At 41.6% G+C, this 7,795-nt stretch overlaps 1 long non-coding RNA gene across 1 annotated transcript; it reads left to right on the forward strand.

The window, feature by feature from the left end:
* Nucleotides 1-1,375: 1,375 nt before the first annotated feature.
* Nucleotides 1,376-5,716, forward strand: LOC123127424 (uncharacterized). The gene is made up of 3 exons (XR_006462466.1): nucleotides 1,376-1,598; nucleotides 1,682-1,902; nucleotides 2,359-5,716. It is a non-coding gene; the product is annotated as an uncharacterized lncRNA (long non-coding RNA).
* The last annotated feature ends 2,079 nt before the right edge of the window (nucleotides 5,717-7,795 follow it).

Genomic DNA, 7,795 nt, shown 5'->3' on the forward strand with positions numbered 1-7,795 from the left:
ACTACGGGTATCATCCAGGCCATCCATGGCTATAGCCCAACTTAGGCAAAAAGCCTAAGCTTGGGGGAGTATGTATTTCTCATTGACATTACATTCATGCATCACACATTCATTCCAGTTGTCGGTGTTCATCCCTTTTCAATGTATAATCCATATTAGTTTTTTTTACCTTCTTCTTATTTGTTTGAAAATTTTGCGAAAACCCAAAACTATTTCTCGTTTCTTTTTTATTGTTCTTTTTAGTTTATTCTATTTAGTAGTTAGTAATATTAAAAGAAACCCCAAAAAGATTTCTAGTTCTTCTTTTGCTTGTCGGGAGCTTACCCGTGTATATAGTTTTTTCACTTTTTCGTTTTTCTTTCATTATGCTTTCTTCGGAAAAACAAAAACTCCAAAATATTTCAGTGTGCTTCTTTGAAATTCTTTTTTTTTTGGGTCGTCGTAAGGAGAAGACCACGATGAAAATGTTGAGTGGCTCTCATATGCATTATTGTTGATCTAACAAAGAGTCCATATTACCTTGTCTTCTCTTTTGAATAAATGTTTGCAGATTTCAGCTTAGTCCACGACACATGCACTCTTATTATTATTCACATCTTTTAGTCGTGCATGTGAAATGCAATAATGATGAAATTTCATGAATTGATTAAGTTGAAGAAAAGCTGGTATGAACTCAACCTGTCTTGTTTTTCTAAATATGTTTAGCTAACTGTTCTTGATTCAGCCTATTATGAATGATGTAACATCCCAATTTTCCTAAATTAGGATGTTAATAGATCATTCATATGCATCTCATATTTTTCCATGCATTTTTGCTTTTCTGAAATATTCGAATCATTATGCAACTAAAGGCAATTTATTGGAGTGGAGATAACATGACTCTCCCCTATTTTAAAAATGTCATAATGTCCAGAATATTATTTCCAGATCATCTGATGAGTTCTAGTATTTTTATTAATCCCCAAAATATTTTATTTGACTGTTTTGTGACTGTTTGTGTGGCCTATTGCATAAAAAATGATTTTCCAAAAAATGCACTGTACGAGGAACTGCTGTTCCTGTAGTTTATATTAGGTGTATGTATTTTACTGTGTGTCTATATATTTTTATTTATATTTTATTTTGTGGTTTCTATTTTATTTATTTTGCTACTCCGGTTTGTGTTTAAAAAAAGAAAAAGAAAACCGTAGCGCAGCGCACTGCGCGGCCCAGCGAGCCGGCAAGCTAGCCAGCCAGCCTGCCGCGGCCCACCAACCCCAGCGCCAACGCACCGCGGCCCAGCCAGCGAAGTGGTATGCGTCGCTGCTCCCATCGCCCCCTCGCTATCGCCTCCAGCCGCTGACCAGCGGGGCCTGGCACCCTGTTCGTCCCTAACCGGAGCCGGACACCGCCGCAGGCATGCACGCATGCCGAGGCCGAGCCCGACTCGAGCTCGCGCTCCTGGTCCACCTCGTGCGCGTCCGACCCGCCGTACGCGGGCCAAACTCCACGAGGAACCCCACACCCCTGATCTCGATTCCTTCCGTAGCCGCACGCTCTGGATAGGGCGAAACGGATCTCGCCTAGAGCTCCGCCGTTCGCCGGAGATTTTCGCCACCGTAAGAGCCAGTGCCGCCGCATCTCTTGCCCTCTTAGATCCATCTCTCCACGACCCACGTTTTTCACAAAGTCTTGTGGCCAGAAACCGAGCAGGGAGAGAGGAACGAGCTCGACCACCGTTTGCCGGAGCACTCCGGAGTTCGCGACGCCGCCGTCAGTAGAGGATGCCCCCGTCGCCGTACTCACGACCACCGCCTCCGCCGCTCAACGCCGCACCCACCCATCACTTCACCCTCGCCGGAGAGTCGCCGGAGCAGCGCCACCGCAGCCGCCGACTGCCGCCGCCGTTTTCCTCCGTACACGGTGAGCACGCACGCACATGAGGTTTTTCAGCCAATCATGAACTTCCATGTGGCACCTCGCTACAGGAGCTTCTACAGGAGTTCGCTACAGCGCCCAGGTTCTTTTTTGTTGTTTTCCGTTTTCTTTTTCAGATTTCAGCTAAAACTTCAGCTAGGTATATCTTCTATTCTATAAGTCCAATTTAGGTAATTCTTTACCCTATGCACTCAAGAAAATCTGTACTTTATCACAGTACCAACTTTGCACATGTTTGCACCTTTTAAATTTTAATTCGTTCAAATTTGAATTAAAACTTCCGGTGATTTGAGTGTTTCTTTTTGCATTGTGACTGTAGTGCAATTTAGGTGCTGTTAAGCAACTGTTGTTGGATTTTGAAATGGTTTTCTTGCTATTGGTTTTGTTTTGGTTCTATTTGTGTTCCGGTGATTGATTTGTGGAATTGTGTGAAACGTGTAGATTGTCTGGAGTGCGACGTAAACCTTTGTCAGGAGTGTAACTTTCTGAACCAGAACCAAGGCAAGTTACATGTTGACCATCCTTTACCTATTGTTTTCTATGCATGTAGTTATATCACACTATGAAAATATGCATGTATAGGATTACTATATAATTTTGCTATGTTGTTGAGCTATCATCCCATCTTTTGCAAATCGTGGTAGTTATAGTTTGTTATGCTTTGTAGACGGGGGTGGTTCATGTATCCATTGGGATTATGTGAAGATTATATATATATATAACAAATTGAGTATTAATAAAGGATTTAACTCACCTCTGGGCGGAACTGGTATTGATGGGTGGTTTCAAGAACATCATGGTTTATACCCTTTGAATTTAAGTGGATGGCCACCCAGGCTCAAAAAGATCAGACAGACTTAGTGACTAGTAGCTTCCATGCGCAACCACTAGCTAAATGGCCTCCGGCTTAGTTGAGTAGGTTGTGGGACCCTTGCCCAGGTAAGCTAGCAGATGTAGATATGAGTAGGTGTACCGACTGCCACTGGGTGGAGGTGACTACTTCTGAAAGACTTCGTCTCAATCTTCGGGTTGGGTCTAGTGGGTAGAGTGTGCAAAACTCTGTAGAGTACTAAAAACTAATCATGATTAGCCGTGTCCCCGGTTATGCACAAATTTGAGCGACTATGCCATTACAGTTGTTTGATGATCTTGACAGATGTGACACTTAATAATATTTGTGGGCAACTTAATAAAAGGGTAGGTTGGAGTTGATTTTGCCAACTCAACCTTGTGTATATAACTGTAGTAATAAAAGAACTAAATAAAAATTTGACTATTAGGTAGTTATGAGGACAAAATCAGCTTTCTGCAAAAATAAAGCCTGAAGCCTTCCTGTTGTTATACTATGCATATACAAATAGGTCTGCTTTATTATTACTCCTGCGTAACTTGCCAATATATTCAAAGTATTGACCTATATGGCCGCAAAGTCTCATGTTGCAGGATATTCAGACGAATAGTAAGGTACCGTTAGGGTCGTGCGTCTGCACTCAGCATCGCCAGTGGGCTATGATGGGACTCATCATTATTTTTTGCTACTTTCCGTTGTTTGATTGAATAAAGCTAGCCATGTGATATGCATATTGTTTTATTTTATATATTCTGGATCATACGTTGTAATAAATGATGCACTTGCTTTTATGGTATTCATCTATATTGTGTGTGCTAGCGAGTTCGATCCAGGGACTAGCACGGTAAGCACAGAGACTCAAATCCTTCGAGGTTTGGTCATTACAAATGAACATGTTTCCAATGACAATTAGAGATCATAGTTACTCATGCCATGCTTAAATATCTAGGAGTGGATAATGGTTTATCTTGTAGTCAACATGCATTTAAAATGGATTATGATGTAGTATGATAGGATGGTATCCTCCTCTAAATGATTCAAGTGGCTTGACTTGGCACATGTTCACGCATGTAGTTGAATCAAAACCAACAAAGCCTCCATGATATTTATGTTCATGGTTTTTAATATCCCACTCATGCTCGTATTCAATGTTGATTAACCTCAATGCATGTTTATGACCGTTGCCACTCTCTAGTTGGTCGCTCCTCGATCTATTTGCTAGCCTTCACTTGTACTAAGCAGGAATACTGCTTGTGCATTCACTTCATAAAACCCAAAGTTATTCCATATGAGTCCAGCATACCTACCTATATGCGGTAATTACCTACCGTTCCAAGTAAATTTGCATGTGCCAGACTCTAAATCTTCAAATGATAATCTGTTTGGTATGCCCGAATCGCTCATGAAGTGACAGGGGGCGGTCAATATATTCCATCCTAGGTGGGTTATTCTCATGAGGAGTGTTTATTCACTTTTCATTCACGAGAAAGTGGCTGGTAATTGGGATGTCCAGTCCTATGATCAAAATCAAAACATAATAATGAAACAAAACTCCCCCGAAGTGTTGTTGGTATGGAGGGTACCTGAGGATTCGGCTAGCCATGGCTTGTGTTTGTTGGTGGAGGGGGAGTAAAACTTTACTTTTCTATTTGGGAACCGCCTATAATGTGTCTACCATGGAATATAGTGAAAATCCTCGGTCGCTAATTTGACAATGAAAGCATACCGGCCAAAATTATATTCATCTCTATTTTAAAAGCTTCGACCTCTTGCACCTCTGCAAATCCCTGCTTCCCTCTTTGAAGGGTCTATCTATTTACTTTTATTGTTGAGTCATCATCTTCTCATCAAAAGCACCAGCTAGAGAGCACTATTATCATGGTCATGCTTTCTGTTTAGGTAATGTTGAGTATGAGTGTGACTGGATCTCTTTTACCATCCTATCTTGCAAGTTATATGCACCTATTACGAGTTATGATCCACATACCCCAAGGTGACAATAATTGGGATTCTTTCTGGTGATTACCATAGTTTGAGGAGTTCATGTATTCACTAAGTGCTAATGCTTTGTTCTGATTCTCTATTATAAGGAGGCCTTAATATCCCCTAGTTTCCTTATGGACCCCGCTGCCACGGGAGGGTAGGACAAAAGATATCATGCAAGATCTTTTCCATAAGCACGTATGACTATAAAACGGAATGCATGCTTACAATACATTGATGAATTGGAGCTAGTTCTGCATCGCTCTAGGTTATAACTATTACATGGTGAATGCAATCCAACACAATTATCCATCACCGACCCAATGCCTACGAGCTTTTCATATATTGATCTTTCCTAAGTTACTTCCGTTGTTGCTGCTATTACAATCACTACAAAACTGCTACTGTTACTATAGCTACCGTTACCGTTACTATCAAACTACCATACTACTTTTCTACTGATCACCTTGCTGCAGATATTAAGTCTTTTAGGTGTGGTTGAATTGACAACTCAACTGCTAATAATTTATGCAGTATTCAACATATCAATAACTTATGAATTATTCAACATATCTATAATTTATGAAGTATTCATGCCATGTTTACAACAATTTTATATGGTTTTGGTATGATTTGCATGGAACTAACAGGACTGACGCTGTTTTCAGCAGAACTATGATGGTGTTCTTTTTTGTGCAGAAATTAAAGTTCTTCAAATGAGCTGAAACTTTTTGATGATTTTTTGGAATAAAATAGGCACTAGAAGCTTCTTGGGAGGGTTAGAAGAGCCATGAGGTGAGCAAGATACACCTGGGCGCGCCTGGAGCCCAATCCGTGTGCAGGTGTATCGTGCTCACCTTGAGGCCCATCTTCGTGTGAAACAGAGGCCAAATAATCCTATAAATACAGAAATCCCCAGAAATAACCCTAGATTAGAAGTTCCGCCACTACAAGCCTCTGTAGCCACGAAAAACCAATGTAGACCCTGTTCCGGCACCCTGCCGGAGGGGGAAATCATTACCGGTGGCCATCTTCATCATCCTAGCGGCCACCATGACGAGGAGGGAGCAGTCCACCCTCGGGGCTGAGGGTTTGTACTAGTAGCTATGTGTTTAATCTCTTTATCTCTCTCTCTCTCTCTCTCTCTCTCTCTCTCTCTCTCTTGTATTCTTGAGTTGGCACGATCTTGATGTATCGCGAGCTTTGTTAATATAGTTGGATCATATGGTGTTTTCCCCTCTCTGTCTTGTTGTGATGAATTGAGTTTTCCCTTTGAGATTTCATTTTATCGGATTGAATACTTTTATGGATTTGAGAGCATTTGATGTATGTATTGCTATGAATACCCATGGTGACAATGGGGTATCATATTGATTCACTTGATATGTGTTCTGGCACTCAACTCACGGATTCCTGAGGTGATATTGGGATAATATATGCATATGGGTTGATGCATGTTCTCTTCTTTGTTTTTACGGTAGAAATCTTGGGGCACTCTTTGAGGTTCTTTGTGTTGGATTGAGTATTATGAATCTGAAATTGTTTGATGCATATAGTATAATCAACTCATGGATACTCGCGGTGACATTGGAGTATCTAGGTGACATTAGAGTTGGTTGATGTGTATCATATGGTGTTATTCTAGTATGAACTCTTAGATAGATCGATCGGAAAGGATAACTTGGTGTTATTTTAGTACGAACTCTTGGATAGATCGATCGGAAATGATAACTTTGAGGTGTTTTCTTACCCTACAAACAATTTTGTCTTATGTTCTCCACTAGATAAGAACTTTGGAGTGATTCTTCATCGCATGTTGAGGGATGGTTATATGATCCAATTATATTAGCATTGTTGAGAGATTGCACTAGCAAAAGTATAGACCCTAGGCCTCATTTTCATCCATGCAATACCATTTGTGCTCCGTTTTATCAATTGCTACCTTACTCCAAGTTGAGGGCTTTGACGACTAATGGCCTCACCGGGATCAACCTAACCCGGTGTTGGATAAGCTGGTGAATCCAACCCCTTAGTTTGAGGTGTGACTTGATGTGCAACTACACTGTTGACCCGTCAGATGTGCAACGCTTCAGTTAAGTTAATTTTCCTGGAGAAGTAAATAAAGCCACATAGAAACTGTTGGGAGAGCCCTAAGAGAAGTGCAACAAAACCGGGCCAGCTCCCTTCTGTCTGACCAATCCCGTGCCTCAAGTAAGTTTAGTTGTGCACTCTTACTCATTCTGTCTGACTTATTTTTTGTTTTTAAGCTTAATTTCTGGCTCATCATATATGCAGGCGGATTCTAGATTTTGTAAGAAGAAAACTCGAAAGTATGCTCCTCCAGTTGAGCAGGAGGATGAACCGGTCAACGCCGATAAGACGGCTGCTGGAAATGAGTCGAAGGTAGAGCTCGACTCACTTGGTCATCTTTTTAATGAACTTGCTGACGCTCCCTCTTTTGAGGATCACATGGAAGCCAGTCGAGCCGGTAATGTTGAGGTAATTTCAATCTCATCCAACTCAGAAACTTTTATCCTGAAGAGAACGAGACAAGCCATCAAGAAGGTACCATTTTCTCATCTAGACACTCATTTAGATTCACACTTCCTTTTGAAGAAAAATCAACAGACTGGCAAAGCAAAATGGAAGACCCGGAGCAGCTCCGCAGAGCTATGTGCGGGCTTATCCGATGAGCCGGCTACTCGAAGACAACGAGTCGATGTGCCTCATAGTTCAAATTCCTCTCGTCCGTGAGCCGGTCTTATTAGGCAACCACTTAATTCTTCTAATATATGGAGTACTTGGAGGTTTGGCAGCGTTTGGGGCAGATTCGGCTCCAGGAAGGTGTTGTGGATTCCATCACTTGGTCGTGGGAAACTAATGGGCAGTTTTCGGTTCGCTCCATCTACACCACCATGTTTACCAGAAGCGAGGTGGTGCCAATAACGGATTTCACATGGAAGTCTAGAGCCCTATTGCAATGTCGTTTCTTCAACTGGCTACCAATGAGAAACATGTGTTGGACGTCTGGCCGCCTCGCTGGGT

Source organism: Triticum aestivum, chromosome 6A (assembly GCF_018294505.1).
Source record: "Triticum aestivum cultivar Chinese Spring chromosome 6A, IWGSC CS RefSeq v2.1, whole genome shotgun sequence".
NCBI lineage: Eukaryota > Viridiplantae > Streptophyta > Magnoliopsida > Poales > Poaceae > Triticum > Triticum aestivum.